This window comes from Gracilinanus agilis, chromosome 1, assembly GCF_016433145.1.
Source record: "Gracilinanus agilis isolate LMUSP501 chromosome 1, AgileGrace, whole genome shotgun sequence".
Taxonomy (NCBI): domain Eukaryota; kingdom Metazoa; phylum Chordata; class Mammalia; order Didelphimorphia; family Didelphidae; genus Gracilinanus; species Gracilinanus agilis.
This window is the reverse complement of record NC_058130.1, coordinates 178,248,543-178,273,624: the sequence shown is the minus strand read 5'-3', so window position 1 is coordinate 178,273,624 and position 25,082 is coordinate 178,248,543. Positions and strand designations below refer to the sequence as shown.

The 25,082-nt window shown below is 40.8% G+C and overlaps 1 protein-coding gene across 2 annotated transcripts in view; it reads left to right on the top strand.

Annotated features, from left to right (window-relative positions):
• Positions 1 to 25,082, top strand: part of EMP2 (epithelial membrane protein 2) — a 58,195-nt gene that overhangs the window by 9,859 nt on the left and 23,254 nt on the right. The window contains exon 1 of one of the 2 annotated variants that reach the window (XM_044657316.1): positions 16,965 to 17,077. The exons of the other annotated variant lie outside the window; for it this stretch is intronic. The gene's annotated coding sequence lies outside the window, so the exon portion shown is untranslated. Of the gene's footprint in view, positions 1 to 16,964; positions 17,078 to 25,082 lie in introns of those variants that run through there. 2 annotated transcript variants of the gene reach the window in all.

Here is a 25,082-nt window from a genome sequence, read left to right as displayed (position 1 = left end):
AGGTGAGAAGGAAGAACCACAATGGTCCCTGGGTAGCTTATATTGGGGTGGGTGGGAAATGGGATTAGGAAATATGGTAGGGTGGTAGAAAGAGCACTAGTGGACAGATTTTGATTAGTCTCTTAATTCTGTTATTTCTCATAATTTTAACTTTGGGAAAATTATTTAATCCGTATTGGTTTCAGTCTTTTAATCTATGAAATGGACAAGATGATGTCCAAGGTGCCTTCCAAGTCTAAATCTGTGATTGAATGATAAGATTATGGAAAAAAAAGCACATGGTCAGCTCATCCTAGGTTGTATAATTATGTCTATGTGTAGAACCGTGGAAACTTAGGTTTAAGAGATCGTAGAAACCATTTAATCCAACTTTCCAAGAATTCCATGAATACCTAGGACACTGTTCCATATCAGTCTAATCCAGCAAGCGTTGTTTAAAAATTCTAAGCAAGTAGTATTCATCCAGTTTCTAACTGAATGCCTCCAGTGTTTGGAAACTCAACATTTTTTATTATATAATATAAAATATATTTAAAACATCATATCTTTCATTTTGTCAGTTTCTCTTACCAACATATCCCTCTCCCAGAGTCCCCTGTGAAACTTCCCCACGCAGAATCATCCTGTGAAACAAATGATTAAAAAGAGAGAGAGAGAAAATGTAGCAAAATTAATCAGCATTAATAATAAACAAAATCAGTCGACTCTTGACAGCATCTGCTGTGTTACATCTCCATGGTCCTCCACCTCTGCAAAGAAGGAAGAGAAATGGATCCTCACAGCTCTTCTTCAGAATTAAACTTGGCCATTTCAGTTTTTCAGAGTTCAGTTTTAATTTTTGTCCTAGTGCTGGTTCTTTCCATTTATGTTGTTCTCTTCATATCTAGGGACAGTGTGGTGATATAGTGGATAGAGATCTGGACCTGGAGCCAAGAACTCATCTTCCTAAATTCAAATCTGGCCTTAGACACTTACTAGCTGTGTGACCCTGGACAAGTCCCTTATCCCTGTTGGCCACAGTTTCTCAACTATAAAATGAGCTGGAGAAGGAAAAGGCAAACTCTTCTAGTATCTTTGCCAAGAAAACCTCAAATGGGATCATAAAGAGTTAGACATGACTGAATAACAACAATTCATATATATCTTATTTTCTTGGTTCTACTTACTTCCTTTGGTATCAGTTCATGGAACTCTTTGATGAGGAACTTATAACTTGACCAAATTCTCCATTGCTTGTTGAATAGCTCTAATAGGTTATTGAGGTGGAGCAGTAGATAGAGTGCAAGGCCTGGAATCAGGAAGACCTAAGTTCAAATCTGACTTTGCTTATTAGCTGCGTGACTCTGGGTAATTCACTTGACCTCTGCCTCAATTTCCTCAATTATAAAATGAGCTGGAGAAGGAAAAGGCAAACTACTCCAGTATATTTGCCAAGAAAACCCTAATTGGGATCAGAAAGAACTGAAAAATCACTGAATAATGAAATATTGATAATAAGAGCACCCAACTCCCAGGATTTTGTGAGATTCAAATGAGGTAATTGTGAAGTACTTAACAGTGCCAAGCCCATAATAAGTGGAATATAAATGTTTATTATTATTATTATTATTATTATTATTATTATTATTATTATTAGTCTTTTACATTGAACTAAAAGCTGCCTTCCTGTAACTTCCACCCATTGGGTTCAATTCTGTTTTTTGGTACCACTCAAAAGTCTAACCATAGAGTTATAGATTTGGAACTGAAAGGGACCTAAGAGATGACCTAATCAAGGGCCTCCATTTTACAGAAGAGGAAACTGAGACCTAAAGAAACTAAGTGATTTGCCTGTTTGTAAATGTAGTTTAGTGGCAGAGGCATTCTTACACAAGCTCTTTAAATATTTACCAATTACAACTGAAATCTAACTAAAGAGTGAGCCCTAGCTACCTTTGTGCTTTAAGGAAGTGTATGTGTCTGGGTGTTCTTCGTGTAGGTTGTGTGTATCTTATGTAAGCTTCCATTGATTCAACAAATAATGACAATAGCTCATATTTCTAGAATATTTTAATGTTTACAAATTTTTTTCCTCAGCACACTGTTCTGAGGAAAGCATGGCAAATACAATTATTCCCATTTTAAAGTTGAGGAAACTGAAGCTTAGTGAATTCTCAAAGGTCATATAATAAGTGTTAGATGCAGGATTTGAACCCATAATGTCTTACTCCAAATCTAGCGTCCTTTCCACTATATCATTATGTTGTTCTACTACAACTCTTAAGTCTCCATTATGTGGGGCAGTTAAGTAGCTCAGTGGATAGAGAGCCAGACCTGGAGATGGGAGGTCCAGGGTTCAAATCTGGCCTCAGATGTTTCATAGCTGTGTGACCCTGGGCAAGTCACTTAACCCCTATTGCCTAGCGCTTACGGTTCTTGTGCCATGGAATCATTACTTAGTATCCATTCTTTTTTTTTTTTTTAAACCCTTGTACTTCGGTGTATTATCTCATAGGTGGAAGATTGGTAAGGGTGGGCAATGGGGGTCAAGTGACTTGCTCAGGGTCACACAGCTGGGAAGTGGCTGAGGCCGGGTTTGAACCCAGGACCTCTTGTCTCTAGGCCTGACTCTCACTCCACTGAGCTACCCAGCTGCCCCTTAGTATCCATTCTAAAAGAGAAGGTATGGGTTGTTTTTTTTTTTTTAAGTAACTATTATGACCAGAAGATCATAGCCCTTAAGGCATGGAGGTAGTGCAGTGGGTAGAAGACAGGACTTGGAACCAGGAACAACTTGGTTCAAATCCTGCCTCAGTCATCGACTTCACTCTGTGACCCTGAGAAAATTGCTTAACCTATTTCAGCCTCAGTTTCCTCATCTGTAAAATGAGGGTAATAATAACATCTACCTCATGGGGATATTATGAAGATCGAATGAGATAATGTTTATGAAACTCTTTGCAAACATTAAAGGCCATTTAGTCCAACCACCTCATTTGAGAGATGAGGAAACAAGCCAGATACTGAGACTTGTCCAAGGTCAGAAAGGTAACAAGTAACAGAGGTCAGATTTGAACTTGGACCCTCTTATTCCCAATCCTATGAGTTTGCCACTATCCCACACTGCTTCTCTTTGATATATCACTTTGTGGTTTATTCAGTGCTTTCCTGAAAATAATCCTATAAACCCTGTAGGGAGACTATCGTTACTGTCATTTTACTAGAGAGGGGGAGTCGTCTCAAGGATATTAGGTCCCTTGTATCATGGCCTCATACTTGGTTAATATGGAGCAGGACCCAAATCCAGGTCTTCTGGGTAGCTAGGTGGCACATCAAATAGAACACTAGACTAGGAATCAGGAAGACCTGAGTTCCAATCTGGCCTCAAATATTTATCAGCTCTGTGGTCCTGTGCAAATCACTTAATCTCTGTCTGCCTCACTTTCCCCAATTGTGTAATGGGAAAAATAATAGTAGTTACCTTCTAGTGTTTTTAGGATCTGAGATTTTGTAAAGCCTTTAACACACTACTTGGCACACTAATTCCGAGGCCAGGGTTCTTTATATTACAGCACTTTGCAAATTTATACTGTTATAGTGCCAAGAGAATTCTAAAGCTAAATTAGATCAGACGTCTAGAACGTAGAGGGACTTTAGAAAACATCAGGGCTAACATCCTTGCTTTTATATTTCCAGGCCATCAAAGATAAAAAGTTCTCACATGCAACAAAACACTCATAGCAGCACTTTTTGTATTAGCAAGAAACTTCATTGACTCCCATTGCCTCCAAAATAAAACAAAATTTTTCTCTTTGGCTTTTTAAGTACTTTTATATCTGATGCCATCCTTCCTGCCCAGGTTGATTTCATATTCCTCCCTTTCATATTTTCTAAATTCAGACTAAATTGCTCCCATGCTCCCTTGTACTGGACCCTCTTCCTTTTTGAGTCTGCCTTTGCATCGCCCGTTCTCCATGTCTTCCTTCCTCACATTTGTCTATTAGCTTCCCTTGAAGCTTAGCTTATGTTCCACCTTTTAAACGAGGCCTTTCTAGATTCTCGCAGTTACTAGTGACCTCCCTCACAAAATTCTTTTGAATTTTGTATTTATTTCTCTGTCCATCTGTTCCCGTCCCTGACTGGTAGACAATTGACTCAAGTTCAAGCACGGTGGGTAGGAAGCATTTTTTATTTGTATTTCTAGCACCTAGCGCATCGTAGGTGCCTCAAAAATGTTCATTAAATGAATGAATGAGAGGACGGGATTGACATAGAGTAGCGTTGCCGTGGCCAATGCTCCCTTCTTTTCAGTGGAGTCCCTGGGGAACAGTTACCAAGTAAATGGAATCAGTGTGTATAAAGGAGAGAGGGCCAGAGGCAGCAGGGAGAAGGGCGGAGACTGAACTGAGAGAGATCAGAGAGTCTTGTGCTGGAGCAGCTGCCACCCATCCCTCAGACAGCTGGCTCAGTTCCAAAAAGAAGTCAAAACTTCAGAAGAATGGCCAGTGTCAGTTTTGCCTGGGGCCTCATTCCTGGAGGGCCAAGAATATTTTCTTCTGGAGCAAGGAGGAGGAATGTGGTACACACCAGGACTTGTACTTGTCCTCAGCCTTAAGTTTCTTGTCAGTGGCAGTATCACACTGTTGCTTGGGACAGTGGGTAGGAGAGGGCTGTAATGCCTTCCCTTCCCTAACTTTCCTTTAAAGTCAGCAAGAGAGAAGAATGTGATTCTCTTCCAACAGTACCAAGCAGCCTGGCAGAAGCCTATCAGGAGCCAATTTCATATTACTAACAGGGTACGGTTTGACAGCTCCTGGAAGGCATCCCTTCTCCCAAAAACATTCTCCACACTGGCCCGCCATGACCTGAATTTACTAGCACCAAATTCACTCTTGGGTTAGAGAATGATGGACTGAAAGTCAAGGAGCCTGGGTTCTAGCCATACTCTTATCATTCACTAGCTATGTGACCTTGGACAGTTTCCTCAATTATAAAATAATACGGTTGGATTAGAAGACATCCGAGGTGTCTGTCAGGTAAAACATTCTACGGTTCTGCCTAGGGCTGAATTTCTTTTTGCATTTGTTTTCTTACTGGATCTTCTCACCCACAGTCCAAGTGAATGACCACTCATGACCACTTATGAAAGTGGGTCATCATGGTAACCATTCACAGACCAATCCCAATACTGATCTGCATGGAAGCTTTAACCTGCTCCATTTTTCTAACCTTCTTAGGCAGCCTAGTGGCCTTCCACTCTTAGAGGCTCACCATGTTGATCCTGAACTTAGTAAAATTCATCAACTTTAGCCCTACTACAGCTAAGAACTCCAACAATCAAGCAATCCACCAGCTTTGGCCTCCTCAACAGAAGGGGCTACAGTTGAGGGTTACTATATATGACTCCAAGGCTGAATTTCAATCATTGATTCAACAAATAGGAAGTTGAGAGGGATTAATGGACTTTCTGAGTTGGACTGGTGTTATGTATGGTGAAGGGCTACTAGATGACGCAGTGGATAAAGGGCTGGAAGACTCATCTTCTTAAATTCAAATCTGACTACAAAACATTTACTAGTTGTGTGTACACTAGTTATTTAACCCTATTTCCTCAGTTTTCTCATCTGAAAAATGAACTGAGGAAAGAACTGAAAAACCACTCTAGTCTTTGCCAGGGAAAGCCCCAATCAGGGTCATGAAGAGTTGGGCACCACATGAAATGACCGAACAACCACCACCACTACAACATGTATGGTGGAGTGAAAGAACCTGGGTTTGAATCATGATTCTGCCTCTTAGTGTCTTTTAAGCTTTGGATAAATTACATGATTTCCCGACCTCTATTTTCTCATCTCTAAAATCAGTGGGTTGGACCAGTTCAGGAATTCTTAACCTGTTTTATTTCATGGACTCTTTGGCAATCTGGCAACGCCTTTGGGCCTTTCAGAGTAATACTTCTAAATAATTGGAGGAAATGCTAAATTTCAGTTAGAGGTCAGTGAAAATAAAGATGTAATTTTTTCCTTTCCAAGTTCATAGACCTCCTGAAATCAATCCATGGTCCAAGTTAAAATGTCAGAGATGGTAGTTTAGATTAGTGGTGTCAAACTCAAGCAGAAATAGGAGTTACTAATCTGCACATAAGGATCCTTGTGGGTTACATATTGACATAATTTAAAAATGTAATATTATCTCTATCTTATTATACTATTATTTATTTTGTTAAGTGTTTCCCAATTATATTTTAATCTGCCTCAGCTACATTGGAGGGTGTTGGGGGCCTCATGTGGCCTGAGGGCCACATGTTTGACACTTTTGCTTTAGATAATGATTGAGGTCCCTTCCAGCTCTGATCTTTGATTGTATGATATTGCTCTTATGTACAACTTGCCTCTGGGCACTTCCTAGTTCTCTAAGGAAGAGTCATTCAGACAACTTCCTAGTGGGAAGATGTCTTATCTAAACCTGGATCCCTCAGGCCCACTCCTGCCCCTAATTTAGTAGCACCAAATTCACTTTTAGGTTAGAGAATGACAAACTAGCAATCAAGGGACCTTATCATTCACATAGCCTATCATTCGCTAGCTATGTGACCTTCGACATTCCCAAATACATATTGGATTGGGAGATCCCCAAGTCTCTGCGAGGTATAACAGGTGTCACCCTGGGCACCTATCTTCCTAGATGCTCAATTGTTAGATCTCAAGGTTAAGATAGTTGGAGCTACACAACTTGGGGTCTCTGATGCTCCAGGACTCCTGTCAGGTGGGTGTTGATTTGGGTGACCCTCCTAGACCTGATTCTCATAGACAAACACAAGCCACAATACTCATCTCTGACTCTCCTAGCCCTCATTCATCTCCTCGTCTGTATTTGTATGGTTCTCAGTCTGCCGCCAAATAATATACTACCTTATATTGTTCTTTGTTTCAATTTCTTTTGTCAGATTTTAATTTTTAGATAATATTTGTAATATTTTTATGATTTATATATAAATTTCTATATTAAAATCATATTTTGGCTGCATTTGATTTTTGCATCATTAATTTTCAGTTATAATAACCCCATCTTTCCCTTACCCAAACACACGATCCCATTATTCCCACCGCCGCCACCACCAACAATCACTAAATGTAGCATTGTATAATAGAAAGAGTATTAGATTTGGAGGCCAAAGACCTGGGTTAAAATCCCAACTCTAAAACAAAAAAATCAAATGAAAGAAAAGAAAATACCAGCTCTGTCCTGTTTGTATGTCGTCAAGTAAATCACTTAATCTTTTGGGGCCTCAGTTTTCTTATCTGTAAAGAGAAAGGGTTGGACTAGGTGACCTTTACGCTCCCTTCTAGCTCTAGATCTTAATCTATGGTCATTCCTTATAAAGTAGGAAAATAGTTCAACAAAACCAATGGACACTGATTGTATCTGACAGTGTATGCAATTTTCTGTACTCTCCATCTGCAACTTTTCCACTACAAAAATGGAGATGTTTCTATCTCTTCTCTAGACCGAAATTGTTCATCGTCACAATTACTCAGCATTTGGCTTCATTTTTAGTGGTTTCAAAAGATATTTATTAAGTGGCTACTCTGTGCAAGGTACTATGCTAGGGTCTGAAACACACATATTATTTATATATATTATGTATATATATATATACATATATATACACAAACAATGGCTCTGTTCTTAAAAAGCTAACTAGAGATGGATAATACAATGTAGGAAAAGATCCGAAGTATTCCAAGATTTCAAAAGGAGGAGATCAATCAATCAAAGAATACATACTAAACATCTGTTATGTACCAGTCAAAAAAAACCCCAAACTTTCTATTGTAGAAATCATGTTTCTTATGTGTAAATCATATCTCCTCAACTAAATTCTAAGATCAGATATTAAAAACCATCAGACTATACCAAGCTTTTCTCATATATTACAATGTTAGAGCTAAAACCTAGGGATCAAGAGATAAAAGGAACCTCAGAGGCCCTCTGCTACATCTCCTTATTCTGCAGATGAACAAACTGAGGATCCAGAATTTTGAGTGACTCACTCAAATTCACCCAGGAAATAAACATTATAGTTGGGATTTGAACCCAGCTCCACTGATTCTGGAGCCACTGGGCTTTCTAGTGTAGTATATTCTGCTCTGGTAGGTTAGAGCAGGGATTCTTAACTGTGGAGTAAAAGGGGTTATGAACACCTTTGGCAGTCTGGTAAAGCCTATAGACCCCTTCCTATAATAAAGATTGAATGCATAAAATAAAATATATAGGATTACTAAGGAAATGAAATTACCCAATCATATCAAAATATGAAAGAAAAAAAAGTGATTTCACATACCCCTACATCTCTAGGTTCTAACTATGTGGCTGCTCCTTGATGAGCCACAAGGATTCCCACTACAATTTTCCAAGCAGATGATACTGACTGTCATTATTATTCAAGCTCTCCAGCTCTCTGTGGACTCTGATGTACCAGCCCTTCATTGCCTGGAAGCATCTCGGATTCTCAGAATTCTGAATACTCCCAAGAGGGGTGGGAAAAGGGTAGAGATGAGAGACAGAGAAGAGAGAGATATGGGAGTGTGTGTGTGTGTGTGTGTGTGTGTGTGTGTGTGTGTGTGTGTGTGTGTGATGGAGAGAGAGAGAGAGAGAGAGAGAGAGAGAGAGAGAGAGAGAGAGAGAGAGAGCTTTTTTCTTTTTTCTTTCCTGACATATACTTCTATGGGGTTTGCCAAAGATTGGCTGCTCCCCAGGCTACAGGATTTTCCCAGGCTTCTCACAGCTGCAAATATTCTTCATTGCTCCAGATGTGGCAAGAACAAGGACTTTCTGGTGAGGTTCCAGAGAGGAAACATAATATCTCAGAACTGGAAGGGTCTAGTTCCTGAGAAGTCATCTGGTTCCACCCCTGGTCTTTAGAACAAAGCAAGAACAACTCAGTCATAAGCTCCTTGAAGGCAGGATCTGCCTTACATCCTGAAAATGGCCATGGAACTGAGGAGTTGGCTCGGCCTCCAGCACTGGCCTCTAAAGGTTGGTGTGAGATGGTTTCTTACCTTCTTTGTGAGGACCGAAAGGGAATATTAGGTCCTGTCCCAAGAAGCCATTATATGTTCAGAATGAACGTCTTGGTTCACTGGGTAGCCTAAGTTTTTAGACACATAAGACCTAGGTCTCTTTGGGGCTTCTTCACTCCCTCCTCCCTCAGAAGGAAGAACAGAGTCCCTGGGTGTCTGTAAGTATAGAATCAAAGACATGGTAGGAACCTTAGAGATCATCTGGTTCACATCTCTCATTTTACTGAGGGGGAGAGGGGAAACGAGGTCTAGAGACAGGAAGCAGTATTATGGCAAAAATGTTGGGCTTGGAGCCATAGGGCTTGTGTTTAAATTTTAGCTCTGCTTATTCTTAGTCTCTATGTAAGAAATATATCTTTCTCCTTCATACACTTTCTAGCTAAACAGGTCTTGCTGTTCTTTGCCCGTAATTCCATCTCCTGTCTCAGTCTTTGAATTCTAGCATTGTAGCATCTAGCTGCCTCTTGAAATGCCCGCTCTCCCCACCTCTACCTCTTTTGTGAGTCATTTCACTGTTGTCTGATTCGTCGTGACCCCATTTTGGGGTTTTCTTGGTGTGGTTTGTCATTTCCTTCTCCAGCTCATTTGACAGTTGAAGAACTGAGGCAAACAGGGTTAAATGACTTACCCAGGGTCACATAGTCAGTAAGAGTCTGAGACCAGATTTGAACTCGGGAAGATGAGTCTTCCTGATTCCAAGCTCTATACATTGCCCCATCTAGCTGCCCTACCACCACCACTTCTCAGAAGCCTTTATTTCCTTCACAGCTCAGTTCCGACATCACCCTCTCCTTGAGGACTTTGGCCTGCTCCCCTTCATCCGGTAGTACCTCCCTTATCGTACTCCCAGAGTACACTGTACACATTTTGTATATATAAATATATCTAGCATATAGTTATAAGTGTATGCATCATCCCCTCTGATAGAATATAAATAAGCCCTTTGAGGGCAAGAATTGTTTCATTTTGTATCTCCAACATGTAGCACAGCTGCTCCCACAGAGTGGGCGCCTAATAAATCTTTGTTGATTGGTTGATACACTGAATCCTAGCCTCAGCCTGATAAAACATTTTCTCGCTGACTCATATTGTTCTTTCCTCCTGTGTGATGATTATATTCGAAGCTGGTGCTTCCTCACAGCTCAAGCTGGTGCCAATCTTGCCCCCATGATCTTCTTCATCAGTTTCTATGAGAATTTTGGTCCTTGTTGGCAAGTCACCACCTGCTCTCAAACTTTTCTGGTGCCAGTGCCTGTGAAGTAGGGCAAGGGAAGAAGGGAAGTTCTTGTGGTCCTCTGGGAGACGTTGTGGCCAAATCCATTAGCAGATTTTTTAGGTATTGTGCTATTGTCACTTATAAGGAAAGAGAAACTGTTAACCTGGGTGTGACTAGTGTCTAAGGGATTATTTGAAAGCCGCTAAGTGGTGTTCCCAGCGTGATAGTTTATTCCAAAGTATATGAATGGGAAACACCCCACGTTTGACTCTTGCCTGACCCTTGGCAGTCAGAATCCCTCTAAACTCCTTACCTCTGCTCCTGCCACAGAGGGTGAACTCAGGCACACTACCTGGTTTCTTCTGAGACTCCAGTGATGGGTTGGGGTGTGGATAGATTAGGAAGCTTAATTACTGGGAGATCTTCAGATGACAGCTGCTACAACAATGGTAGAGAGTACCCTTAATTACCACGTTCAGTCTTGAAATCAGCTGGCAGTCATTAACTGGTCGGCAGTGGCTTCATGGGGCTGCCAGATGTCAGCCGGAAGGACTGGTCTGAATTTGGAAGTTATCCCTTTGGCAAATTCTTTCCTGCCCCAGAGTGGAGCTGAGAGGCACAAGGGGAATGTAGATGGAGTCTTTTTTGCCTCAGTGGCTGAGTGTCAAAATAAAGAAAGGCACATCTTACTTGGGCTCTAAGCTCCATTTGGCTACCTGTAGGCCAACCAACCAAGCCAACTTTCACTGGAGACTTCAACAGAGTAGGGAGAAAGTTCCCAGTGCAGAGACTGGAACTCCCAAACTGAAGGGGAGAATGGGATCATACTGTTTTTCATGACAGAATTTAACCCACGGATCACAGAATTTAGTAGAAGATTGGGAGGTCTTAGATAGCTTACAGGACCTACGGTCAGAAGACCTGAGTATGAGTCTTGCCCCACTTACTAGCTGTGTGACTCTGAGAGATCTGAATTATTAATTTTCTGTTTCAGTTTCGCCATTTGTAAATGGGGTTAATAACCACACCTATTTCCAGAGTTGTTGTGAGGATCAAAGGAGATAATGTACTACATAAGTATTAGCTATTATTATTTTGTAGATGAGGAGCTATTATTATATCCCCTCCAGAGAGGAGAAGTGGTTACATAAGCTGTAAATAGCCACGCCAGGATTTGAACTTAAATCTTTTGAGTCTAAGTAATAATAATAACAATTATTATTATTATAATGTTGTTCTGTCAGATATATGACTTTTTTCAACTCCACTGGGAGTTTTCTTGGCAAAGATACTGGAGGGATTTGTCATTTCCTTCTCTAGTTCATTTTACAGATGAAGAAATTGAGACAAACAGGGTTAAGTGACTTGCCCAGGGTCACAGAGGTAGTAAGTATCTGAACCCATATTTGGACTTAGGAAAATGTCTCCTTGACTCCAGGTCCAATAGCACTCCATTAGCTACCCAATTGCTTGATGATAATCATAGTATTAAAATCATAGTATTAAAAATAATAGATTGTACTTATATGATATTTTAACCTTTGCAAAGAACTTTACAAATATCTCATTTGATTATTAAAATAACCATGGGAAGTAAGTTCTATTATAATCCTCATTTTATAGATAAAGAAACTGATGCAGATTTGTGACTTGTCCAAGGTCACAAAGCTAGTAAACATCTAAGAGTAGATTTGAACTTAAAGCTATCCTGACTCCTGCTTTAGCACTCTTACAATAGGCCTGCCTGGGTCTTTGTGCCTTCATGGACATGGGTTTCCATTGTCCCTACTCCCCCTTCCTATTCTGTAATGAATTTTCCCTTTTCCCTAAGTTTTTGGAATCCCTGGCTTCCTTCAAAACACAGGGAGGGAAGTAAGTTAGCTCAGGCGCCACCTCCTCTAAGAGACCTTTCCTGACCCTCTTGTTTTTTAATGCTCTCTCTCCTTTTTGATATTGCCTTATACTGAGACAGGAGTGGTGAGGAGGAAGGTTCTGACCTGTGAATTCCATGGAAAGAGAGCTCCCCAGAAAAGACTCAGGGTTGTCCTGAAACCACCTCAACCAGGCTGGCCATTATAAATCAGGACTGGATTTGCTGTTTTGTTGATTATCTACTTTAGAAAGTATTAATAATGTAGCTACAACTTAGAAGACTTCTGAGCATTGGTTATTAAACATTTAACCGCACTCCCCCAAAACTCCCCCTACCAATGAAAATCATTAACTGCTCTGTAGCTTTTAGGCTTAGATGTGTGCCTTGGGGACTCAGAAATCAAATGACTTGCCCAGAGTCATACAGCCAGCATGTGTCCAAAGTGGACCTTGAACTCAGATGTTTTTAACTCTAAGACCAACTTTCTATCTACTGTCTACTACCTCATGCTATCTCTCATTATTTTATTATAGTTTATGTCTTTCCTACCTACCCTTTAGTTAAATGTAAGCATCTTAAGGGTAGGATCTCGTTAGCATTCTTGCCTTTGAAACCTTTGTGGCTAGTGTATAGTAGCAGGCACTTAGTAAATGTCTGCTTAATTGAATCAATTAGGACATGGAAGAAGGCCAGGAAAGTTATGGGTTTGGCAGGGAAGAAATAGGGGTGGTGACCTTCTAGTTCTGACCAAGTTTGGATACAGACACTACCCAGGCAGCATGTCCAAAGTTTTTTTGGTAGAATTTGGTGGGTGGTGATTTGGGGGAAATAATGAGTTTCAGTTGGGTCTGGAACCTTGCTGAGTACACTTGGGAAAGCTTAGCTCTGTTAATTAAAAGCACAGTGTTAATGAGAGTACAATCATTAATTTAACTCTTGCAGATGCATTCAGAGAAAGACAAGTTGGCTCAGTAGTCACCAACCGCATCCCTTATTCCACCATTGGTCATAAGGATGGTAGAGTGAGGAAGTGTGGATGCTTAGGTGTGGTCCTCCTCCATTACTGGAAATGACTCAAAGGGCTGTCCATGAGACTTGGCCATTTGCTTCTTAGAATAATAAAGTATAGCACAGGTTCCCTGTAACTGTCTACAAAGTCCTACCTCAAGTTTACCATTGAGGTGTTGGAAATTCGTTTTTGGAATTTAATCCACTTGAAAAATGAAATCATATTTAGCGCTTATACTGGGGGGGAAATCATCCCACCAGCTTTTTTGTTTTTCTCCGTCTTCTCTGTTAGATAAACCGAAATCTTGTGAACATTGCTGGGATGTTGGTTTTGGAGGGTTCTGGGTGGGCCCAGACAGGAGGTAATTAGAAAGTCGAGAGGTTTAGCCAAACATAGGGTTGTTATCCTCTTGTCTGTCCCTGGAGCTGTTGTCTCCTTCCTTCGCTGTGGCTAGGCTGTAGAGAGGCAGCCTGAGCCAGAGCCCCTGCCAGATGTCCTGCCTGCAGCCTTCAGGTTCTAACAAAGCCCTCGTTTGTGTTGTCTGGAGTGGTGAAGGGGAAAGGAGGGAGGCTAGTGCTGGGGAAAGCTGTGAAGCTGCTCAGAGAAGCCAGGTCTGAAGGATGGCCAATGATGGTGACTGAGAAGGGAGAGGGCCCTCAAAAGTTTTTGAGCTTATTGGCTTCTGGCTGAAAACCACAAGGCAGGCAGAGGTATATTGGACTCCAAACACGGACCAGGAAAGTCATCGTCTTCTTCTTTTTGCCCTTATTACCACTTTGTGAGGCAGGAAATAGAAGGAAGTCAGACCCAATAAGGCATCCGTTTCCTCATTGTTTCTTTTCATCAATTTCTCCTGTTCAGGGTTAAGGATGGAATTTCTTACCACATGCCTTATTCATTCATAAAGGAGTAGCACCCAACCAAGAACAACTAGAAATAGGTAGATCCTCCTTCCACAGAATTGTTTGTGCAACTAATAAAAGAAAGAGAGAGAATAGGGTTTGGGTTCATGGAGGGAGGGTGGGGAAGAGAAGAAGCATTCTATTCCACTTCTGAGGTAAAAAATATTCTAGATTGCCTGACATAGATTCATGTACCCTCCCTTCCACCTTGCCTCCTGCTTTTTATCTCCTTGCTTTATATGTTCATCTGGTGTGGATGTAGGAAAGGCAAAAATAGGGATTTCCATCTCAAGCCCCATTGGAGAGAAAGATGGGGGCCAAGAAAGGATGTTACCAATAAAACCTAAGAAAGAGGTTTCATGTGCTCTTTTATCAAATAAAAAGAAGCATCAGGAATACTAGAACTGACCATCTTATAGAACATAGGTCCCTTAACCTTAGATCAAGAAATTATTTTTATTTTGATACCTATATTTCAATGTAACTGGTTTCCTTTGAAATCTTATACATTAGGATTACAATCCTTTCCCTTTGAAATCCTATGCATTAGTTACAAATATTGTTCTGAAAAGGGGTACCTAGGCTTCGCCAGACTGCCAAAGGGGTCCATGACACACAAAAAGGTTAAGAACCCTTGCTCTAGCGGGAAGAACAAGGAAAATAGACTTTTAAAGCCCTCAGTATTAAAGAAAATGAGAGAATGTAAGAGATGAGTCAAGTGACCATTAGATCAACAAATTAGAGGTATGTAGTCATTTCTTGGTATATTGTGGTTAACTTATCACAGCTTCACTGTATCACAGGTTTTAAAAATACATATATCTATTTCTGTATCACAGAGTTTTCACTATATTGTGGGCCTTTGAGCATAAATACTTGTACTGTACACAATGGAAATGCAGTACGCCTCCACCACTTGCACAATTTTGCCAACCTGAGATTGTACACAGCACACTATAGGCTGATGGAATGAAAAGTGACCAACCACAGCTCTGTGTTCTGTATCCTGGGCACTGGTTGGCTTAGTGCTTATAAGAGTGTGGGAAAGGTTATAAGAGTGTGGAAAATGGTTTATAGGAGAGTGGAAAGGGTTTGTAAAGTCTTAAAATAGATATAAATAATAAAATAAGTATAACACAGCTACTTCGTGGATTTTCACCCATCACAGGGGTCTCTGGAATGTAACTCTTGCGATAGATGAGGAATCACTGTGTGATCCCTCATATACATACATATACATATACATATGTGGTATATGTATACCATCTAATTCTGCCCCTTCATTTTACAAGTGAGGAAAGTGAGGTTCAATATAACAAAGTGACTTGCCAAGAGTCATAAAGCTAAGAAGAGTCAGAGGCAGAATATGAACCCAAATCTTCCTGACTCCAGGTCTAGCACTCAATTTGCTACACCTCAGGGATAAGCAATGATAAGATCTCTTTTAAATTATAAGCCCCTTGAGGTTAGCTAGCCTCTCTTCAGGCACCATCAGGTTTCACAAAGTATATCCAACCATGGGAGTCTGGGTCTATATGATACAAAATTTGGAGTTTGTGGGCCTAAATTTGAATCCCAGCTCTACCATCGTCTACCCCTTGGACGATGGGCCAATCCTGTTTTCTCCATGACCCTCCATTTGTCATCTTTAAAATAAAAAGGTTGGACTAAATGATCTCTAACATCCCTTCCAGCTCAAAATCCTAGAGCAGGACTCTTTGGTGATGGGAATAGTGGTGTAGTTAAGAGATAAGAAAGGAGATGGCTAGAAAGTAAATGGTCTTAGCATCCAATGAAAGCCATTTCTAGGAGAGTATTCTCCATTCATAGTAGGAAGGAACTGTAGGTTCCCTGTTCCTGGAGATGGGAAGGGAAATCTTTTGCCCTCCCAACTACATTCTCGTTCTGCTTCCTATCATTCAGTCTTGGTAAAAGCTCAGCCTAGGAAGCCCTCTTGAGGCTTGGTTTATGCATGGTTACGACTTGCAGAAGATGAAGCACAAGACTCTTAGAAGGTCATAAATAGAACAATAGATGGAAGCTTCTTGAGACCAGGGGTTATTTTATTTATTTCTCTCTCTTTCTGTTTTTAGGAGTAAGCTAAATACCTCAATAGATGGAGTGCTGGGCCTACAATTAGGAAGACCCAGTTCAAATGTGACCTCAGGACTATGAGATCCTGGGCAAGTCACTTAGCCTTTGTTTGCCTTAACTTTCCTTCCTGGAGAAGGAAATGGCAAATCCCTCTAGTATCTTTGCCAAGGAAAGTCCATGGACAGAATTCTAAAAAGCCTGACACAACTGAATGACTGAGTAACAAAATTTATGTGTTTATTTATTATTATTTTATTTGTTATTTGCTTCTTTATGTCTTCAGTATGTAGCACAGTGCCTGGCACTTACTAGACAACTGAATCAAATTCAGTAGTCACTAGAATCACTAGCTTTTCTTCTGGTCCGGGTATTCCCCCACCCCACCTCCCCGTCACAATGTCCTTTTATTGGCTTCAGGTGGGAGGGGGTGACAGAGGAGCACAAAGAGTTGGCTTTTGTATTCTTGACTTTTAAGGGACCCCGTACCCTAAGTTGGCAGAAACTAGGGCTTCCTGGAGTAGGGGAGCTTCCCTTCTTCAACAGGAAACTCCGGGGGCACTGCTGACGCCTGGAGATCTGGGCAGAAGTCCAGATTCCAGACCAGGAGGCTGAGCTGACCTTCCCCCTTCCTGAATAAAAATATAGAAGCCACTGTGGGCCTTGGAGTGCTTGAGACTGTGGGAGTGGCCTAGAGCAGGGGTGGTGGGGAGGAGCAGATTCCATGAGACTCCTAGCCTGCACAGAAGTTGAATTTCCAACAGCCGGCACCAGCTTTGCCATTCCTTCCATCTCCTCCTCTGGATGAATTTCCATTGGCTTGGCCTTCCCTTTGGTTTGGGATCCAGGGCCTTCTCACTTGTTGGTACCAATCTGGTGTTGTGGATTGACTGTGCCTGGCTTCTAGACAACCAAACATTCAAGGTCTGTATGGAAGGGTTCTGGCTCCATTGTTCTCTGCTGTAATCAGCTCCGATATTAACTCTGAGCTTAAATTGTAGGAAGAGCTCCTGAGGGTGGGGATGGAAGTTGGCTGGACAGAATGACCAAACTAACAGCGTGTGCTTTTCGGGCTGGGAAGCTGTTGTGGCTTTGGAGCTCACGTTGCAAGCAACATTGTGGGAAGGGGGAGAGTTTAATTGTCTGGCTTCCTTTGGGGAAATATCAGGAGAAATGTGAGAAACCAGAGAGCGATCATGAAATGGGTAGTAAGGCCAATGGAGAAGAAGCCATGAAAAAGGTCTTACTCATTCACAAGGGAACTAGGTACCAAGGACCAAGAATAAACTGGAAATAGGTGGGCCCCCTTCCATAGCTCCCCACCCTCTCATCTTCCCCTAGTTTCTGAGGGTGGGTCAGTGAGTCAGATTCAGGATTGTTTGTGCTTTTTCCCACTCCCACAAACAGGAACAGAGTAAAGAAAAAAAAAATGTCTATCTCGATATATATAGATATAGAGTACGGAAAACCAAAACAAACAAAAAAAAGCTGTGCGAAGCACGTAATTAGACAAAGGCCTATCAGGGCGTTTAAGGGAGCATCTGGGCTATATCAGGTCTCCCTGTTTACGGACATTCCCAGAAGACCTGCCTGGCAGGGCGCTTCCAGGCAAGCCATTCCTCCGGCTGGTGAGTTGATCGAGTTCCAAACGTCACTGGGCCACAGACATTCCGTTGAGTTCTCAGGCTTTCCACAGGCCTGCCCACACTTCCCAACAGCCACTCCCCCCACCCCCAGTTCTCCCTTGTCATTGTCACCTCCTTAGATTCTGATCCTAAGGGAATGCCAGCAACTGCCTGCAGCAAATCCATTCACTTCCTCTCCCTAGCCTCCTCAGCCTCTCCCAAGGGACTTTAGCTTCCTCGTCTGTAAAGTGAAATGAGTCCAAATGGATGATTCTGAAGCTCCAGTTTTCTGTGGTTTTATAAATGTTATATGAAATTTAGGGCTGGAAGCTAGGGGAGTGCAATCCGACGCAGCTTTATTCCATTTCTTATCATCAGAACAAAGTTGAGAGTATTATAAGAGCCAGCTAGTCTTCTAATTTCTGGATGTCATTTGGAAGTGTTAGAAATTAGAGACAATCATTTGTGCTTGTGGTTTACAGAGGTGATGTGTCCTAGTAGATGGAAAGCTGGTCTTGGAGCCAAGAAGACCTGGGTTTAAGGTCCACCTCTAACATAGGCTTTCTGTGTGACACTGGACAGTTAACTTCTCAGGACAACAGGCGATTCTCTAGGAGAAGGCCTAAGGTGCATTGGTTAAAGGAGTTTCCTTTTTGAGGCATTTTCTTTATCAGTGAATTCACAGATCCAGTTTCTATGTCTATGTTATGCCCAGAAATATCTAGTGATAGTGTTAGCATTATTTGGTAGATTAAGAAAATAAAATCCCTTCAATGACTCCCCAATTCCTATAGCAGCGATCTCCAAACTTTTTTAACCTGTTATCCCCATCAGCAAAAAAATATGTATATATACATAACATGTATACATGTTTGTGCCTTTGTATATAGACACACAAATGGAAATGTAAGTACACATATGTGTATTGTTAGATTTAAATTAAAAACTCCAAGTTCTTATTTCCATAGTTTATTAACAATCACTTTTTATATAGAGAAATATATAATATGAAGAATAGAGAAAGCGGATAAGCATAGGTTTAAAGTCTCTTTTCTACTCTGTCTAACCACATGGAGATCATCCTGCACGATTCCCCATCTATCTTCCCTGCCATGTTCAGGGAAGTAGAGGGAGGTCAGGTCACACCTACACCATCTTATTCATGTTCGTGGACCCAGTGCTGGCACGCAAAATGGGATGAACTGGGTTGGCAATCCAGGAGGGGGAGTGGATGAAACTCCCTCTACACAATATGTGTGTGTGTGTGTGTGTGTGTGTGTGTGTGTGTGTGTGTGTTCTAGTAAATGGTGGAACAGTGGAGCCTGGAGTCAGGAAGACTCATCTTCCTCAGTTCAAATACATCCTCAGACACTTACTAGCTGTGTGACCCTGGGCAAGTTATTTAACCCTGTTTGCCTCAATTACTCACCTGTAAAATGGACTGGAGAAGGAAATGGCAAAACCATTCCAGTATCTTTGCCAAGGAACTCCAAGTGGGCTCATGAAGAGTCTGGCATGACTGAGATAATTAAACAACAAACTCTATATCTATATATTCCTGTATTCCCAACAGGAACATGATATGTAGCAATATGTGGTATTCCTGTTGGTCATCCTGGAAGTAGAAGGGGTGGGAGGAGCTTCTTAATGATAATAGTGATCAAGTATTTATATAGAACCTACTATGTGCCAGGCACTATGCTAAGTGCTTTACAAATATTTGATGCTCACAACAACCCTAGAAGTTGGGTGCTATTATTATCCCCATCTTACAATTGAGGAAACTGAGGCAAATAGAGGTTAGGTGATTTGCTCAGGGTCCCATAGCTAGTAAATGTCTGAGATAAGATTTGAACTCAGGTCTTCTTGATTCCAGACCTAGCACTGTAACCACTGTGCCAACCAACTGCCAGGGCTACTTTAGTAGCCACTACGGTGAACAACAAGGTCAAGGTTAGATTATAACTGCCCTAAGGAATCAAAGCCCATCTTAGAAAGAGCTTGGAGATGGAGTATAATCGGTGAAAGGTAATTGTAATTGTATTGGAGACAAGGAACATGATTGGCTATCATAGAGGAAACTGAGATGCTATCCATCTTCCCACCCTCTAATTGGCTGATCAAAAACTCTTGGGAATGAAGTCACAGATCCCTTCCAGGGGGTCCCAGCCCTTACTTTGGAGATCAATGACCTATAGGATAAAATATAAACCACTTAATCAGGTGTTTAATGCCCTCCACAATCTGGCTCCTATCTCTTTTAGCTTTACTGAAAAAATTATTACTATTATTTTTTACAGATTCTATGATTCTAGCCAGATTGAATGATTAGCTGGTTTCCATGCCTCTCCATTTCCCACCTCTGTGCATTAACCCTGGCTTTCTCCAATGGCTTTAATGCTTTGCCTTCTCATTTCTACTCTTTTCCCAAGGCTCAGTTCAGGTGCTACCTCCTTCATGAAGCCTTCCCTGATCCCTCCCTCACCCTCCCCACATCTTTCTCACTCTATCTCTCTACATTTTCTCTGTTCTGTATTTGAGTGCTCATTGTAAATCCTCGGTAAAATATAAGCTCCCTGAGGGCAGGCAACACTCCAGTTTGGGGCCATATCCCAGACACCTAGCACACCTAGCACAGTGCTTTGTCCATAGCACAGTATGTGCTTAAGAGACATCTCTCATTTTAAAGCAACTTGCCCCAGGTCACACAACTAATAAATAAGGGTTGGTCCTGGGATTTGAATCTAAGTGCCCTGACTTATGTCCCAGCTACTCTGCCACAGGGTTGTCTGCTCTTGGCCCATTACTTTCATCTCTCCTCAGTGCTGAAGAACACGGTATCCAAAATCAAAACCACTTTCAAAAGTTGGGCAATAAAGAACATTAGAACTTCAATAACAGCTAAACTGGATTTGAAACTATATTGAACATTTTATAACACTTTACAACTTACATAATATTATTGTAAGGTGAAGGAAAAGATATTATACCTGTTCTACACATGAGGATGACTTCCAAAAGGCAATAAGTGGTGGGATCAGGACTAATCGGAACCCAGATTTTCTGACTCCTAATTGGTTATTCCATATGGCCTTGCAGTATGAACAAGAAAATTTAGATCTTCATCAGATTCTATTTCCATCAGGTCATACCCCAGCTACATCACTATGGTGACTGATGTCTATGAGCCAGCATGGGTTCATCACGAAGAAATCAAGCCAGCTTCATTTCTTAAATAGACCAAAAGGTCAGCAGCTTGCTTTAGACACACTTTATGTGGGGTTCAGCAGAGTATTTGAGCAATGGAGGGACATGAGCATAAAGTGGTTTATAAATTGGAGTGGAAGGAAAAATGGATGAGATGTGGCAGATGGATTGTCTTTGTCAATTTCACCTCACTGTCATCTCTTTTCTGTCCCTTCCTCTCTATTGCTGCTGACCCTTTCAGCTCTAATTTTATGATTCTGTGATCCATGGTTCTATAAATGGTTTGCCTGCTGAATTTATAGATGGCATGAAACGAGGAGGAAGAGCTAACATGTTAGATGACAGAATTTTAAGGTCTTTATTTATAGTCCCTGGACTATAAGTAGCCTCTCTGATATGTTTTCTCACTTCTGTGCTTTCTTCCATTTTGAATGATAAGCTATTTTATACTTATATCCCTCTTTTGCATAAAAATCTTGTTGCCTCCTAAGTAAAATTCTGATGCCATTGTCCTTTCAGCCTTTTCTTTTTTCATATTACTATCATCCATGTATTCTATCCTCTAACCATTCCTACCTCTATTGATCACACTGTCCCCTGGGTTTTCATACCCTATGTCTCTCTCTGTAGGCTGTAGTCCTGTGACACTGGCCTCCTTGCTGTCCCTCCCACAAAACACTCCATCCCTTGACTCTTGAATATTTCATTGATTATCCCCATACGCAGAAGTCTCATCTCTGCCTTCTGGCTTCTTTGGCTTCCTTCATGTCTCAGCTTCCCCCTGCCCCAAGTTTCACTATTGTTTTATTCAGTAAAATATGCTCATTAGCAATAACATTTAGTTAAATGCATTTTTTGGATTTCCTTTTTAGATACGCTCACAATTAATTCAAAAACTGCTGCCAGTATGTTTTTGACAGAGGCAAGGCTCAGGACCCCCAGAGGAATGTTCACATATTGAGTGTTCTGGCCAGTTCAGCTAGCTAGTGGTTACTAAATCCCTGCCTACAGGGGCAGCTAGCTGTATAGTGGGGTAGAGCACCAGGCCTGGAATTGGGAGAACCTGGGTTCAAATTTGACCTTAAATACTTCCTAGTTGTATGACCCTGGGCAAGTAATTTAACTCCAAATACATAGCCCTTGCCACTCTTCCATCTTAGAACTGATACTAAAACAGAAGGTAGAAGTTAAAACAAATCAAGCTCCACTTTCTACAAGAAGCCTTTTCTAATCCTCTTTAATCTTAGTACCTTCCCTCTGAGAGAATCTCCAATTTATTCTATATGCATCTTATTTGTAATACAATTGTTTGCTTCTTGTTTTTCCCTTCCCCCTCCACACTAGACTGAGCTATCTGAGAGCAAGAACTGTTCTTTGCCTTTCTTTGCATCTCCAGCAGTTAGTACAGTGCCTGACACTGTAGGCACTCTCTAGAAGTCTGTTGACTTCATAACCATTTATGAAAGCTAATTCAAGTGCTACCTCCTTCTTGATGCCTTACTGGATCCTCCATTCAGAACGATTATCTTCCTTAGATCTAACATAGCACTTTGTCTCACAAGTCTCTGATTCACTCACTGTGTAATATTCAATTGTTATAGCTCTGTTACTTACAAAACTACAAGCTCCCTGAGGGTAGGGACTTTAATTTAATTTTTGTATCTTCTTCAGTTCATAACACAGGGCTCCCTCCATTGTAGGCACTTAAATGTTTCTTCAATGAATGAATTAAGATTTGATGATAGTAGAGTTAGATAGATTCAGAACTGGTTGAAAACCTCAACCCAAAGATGAATGACTAATGGATTGTTGTCAAGGTGGAAGAAAGTCTCTATAGAGTTCCACAGGGCACGCCATGGGCGTCCTTCTGTTCCACATTTTTTTCATTGACTTGGATGAGTACATATGGGAAGCAGTATGGTGAAGAGGGTTGAGAGTTGGATTTTTATTCAGGAACACTGAGGTTTGAATCTCTCCTCAGACAATTTGTGAGCTATGTAGCTCTAGGAAAGTCCCTCACTTTCTCTGAGTCTAGATAAGGAAGTTGGACTTAATGACCTCTAAGGACCCTTTCAGCTCTAATTTTATGATTCTATGATCCACAGTTCTATAAATGGCTTGCACGCTGAATTTGTAGATGGCATGAAACTGGGAGGAAGAGCTAACATGTTAGATGACAGATTCAGGATTCACAATGACCTTGAGAGACTAGAAGGATGGACTGAATTTAATGAGATGAAATTTAATAGGGATATATGTAAAGGCCTAAACTTAGGTTAAAAAAAAAATAAACTGCCCAAGAATAGAACTGAAGAGGTGTGGCTAGACAACATATCATGTGAAGAAAAAAACAACAATTTGAGTGTCGTTGGTGGACTGCAGACTCATGATGAGTCAACAGAATGACATGGAAGCCAGAAAAAGTCATTAGCATATTAGACAGTATTGACAGAAATACTGTGTTGAGTAGGAGAAAGTCAAAATCTTCCTGTACATTCTTAATATTGTCTTCAGATCAGGCTGACACATTTTATATTGACAAGCAAGAATGCAGACAATCAGAAGAAGGCATTTAGGGCAGCAAAAGTGACAGGGCATGAAACCAGGGAATACAAGGATTGATTGAACTGGGGATGTAAAAAACTTTGGGAGACACATAGTAGTTGTCTAATAGTAGTGATGTCAACTCAAATTGGATCAGATCATGCTGACAGCATATTGACTTAGAAAGCTACATATTAACATTATCTATGTTGTATTATATTTTTAAAAAATATTTCACAATTATTTTAATTAGGTTCAGTTTCCCTACCATCACTTGTAAATGTAACTATCTTCACTTAAAAAGCCCTCCCTCATAACAAAGAAGTTGTTGTTCAATACCATCCAATTCTTTGTGACCCTTTTTAGGGTTTTCTTGGCAAAGATACTGGAGTAATTTGCCATTTCCTTCTCTAGCTTGTTTTACAAATGAGGAAACTGAAGCAAATAGAATTAAGTGATTTGCCAGGGTCCCACAGTTAGAAAGTGTTTGAGGCAAGATTTGAACTCAGAAGATGAGTCTTCTTGACTCCAGGTCTAACACCCTATGCACTGTGCTACCTAGCTGCCTTATCAAAGAAGTATAGCTAAGCAAAACAGTTCAACATATTGGCCATTTCTATACCTAAAAGCTACTGCCTCTTTCCTTCCTTCCTTCCTTCCTTCCTTCCTTCCTTCCTTCCTTCCTTCTTTCCTTCCTTCCTTCCTTTCTCTCCTAGAACTGATACCAAGTATTGATTCCAAAGCAGAAGAGCACTAACAGCTAGAAAAATTGGGGTTAAATGACTTGCCCAGGGTCACATAGTTAGGAAGTGTCTGAGGTCAGATTTGAACCTAGGACCTCCCATCTCTAGACCTGCTGTTCTACCCACTGAGTCACCTGTCTGTCTGCCCCATCTCATTAACAGATTTATATCATGAGTCCTTAACTTAGGGCCCACAGATACCCAAGAAATTTTTAGATAGACTTCTGAGAGCAGAGGAACCCTGTGAACTTAGATGGGAAAAAATGACATCTTTATTTTACACAACTGGTTTCCTTTGTAATCCTATGTATTTTATTTTATTTATTTAAAAACATTCTGAGAAGGTCACCAAACTCCCACAAGGGTCTATGTCACAAAAAATTATAAGAACCCCTGTTTTCAATCTAGGAATCTTAGGATATATGCAACTGAAATATCTAAATTGTCTACAAGCAAGGATAAAGGATTTCATTGATTTAGGGGAGTCTTGGAAATTTCCTATACCATCACAAGTTGGCACTTTCTCTATAACTTATGGCTTGGAGATTTTTTCTAGAACACTAAAAAATTAAGTGACTTGCCCAGGGTCACACAGTTGATGTGTATGTGAGAAGTAAAACTTGAAATCTAGGTTTTCCTGACTCCCAAGTCAGGTCTCTATGCCATACTTTTACCTATGACAAAAATGAGATAATATATGTAAAGTAGTTTTGCAAACTTTAAAGCAGTACATTAACATTTCTTCTTCTTCTTCTTCTTCTTCTTCTTCTTCTTCTTCTTCTTCTTCTTCTTCTTCTTCTTCTTCTTCTT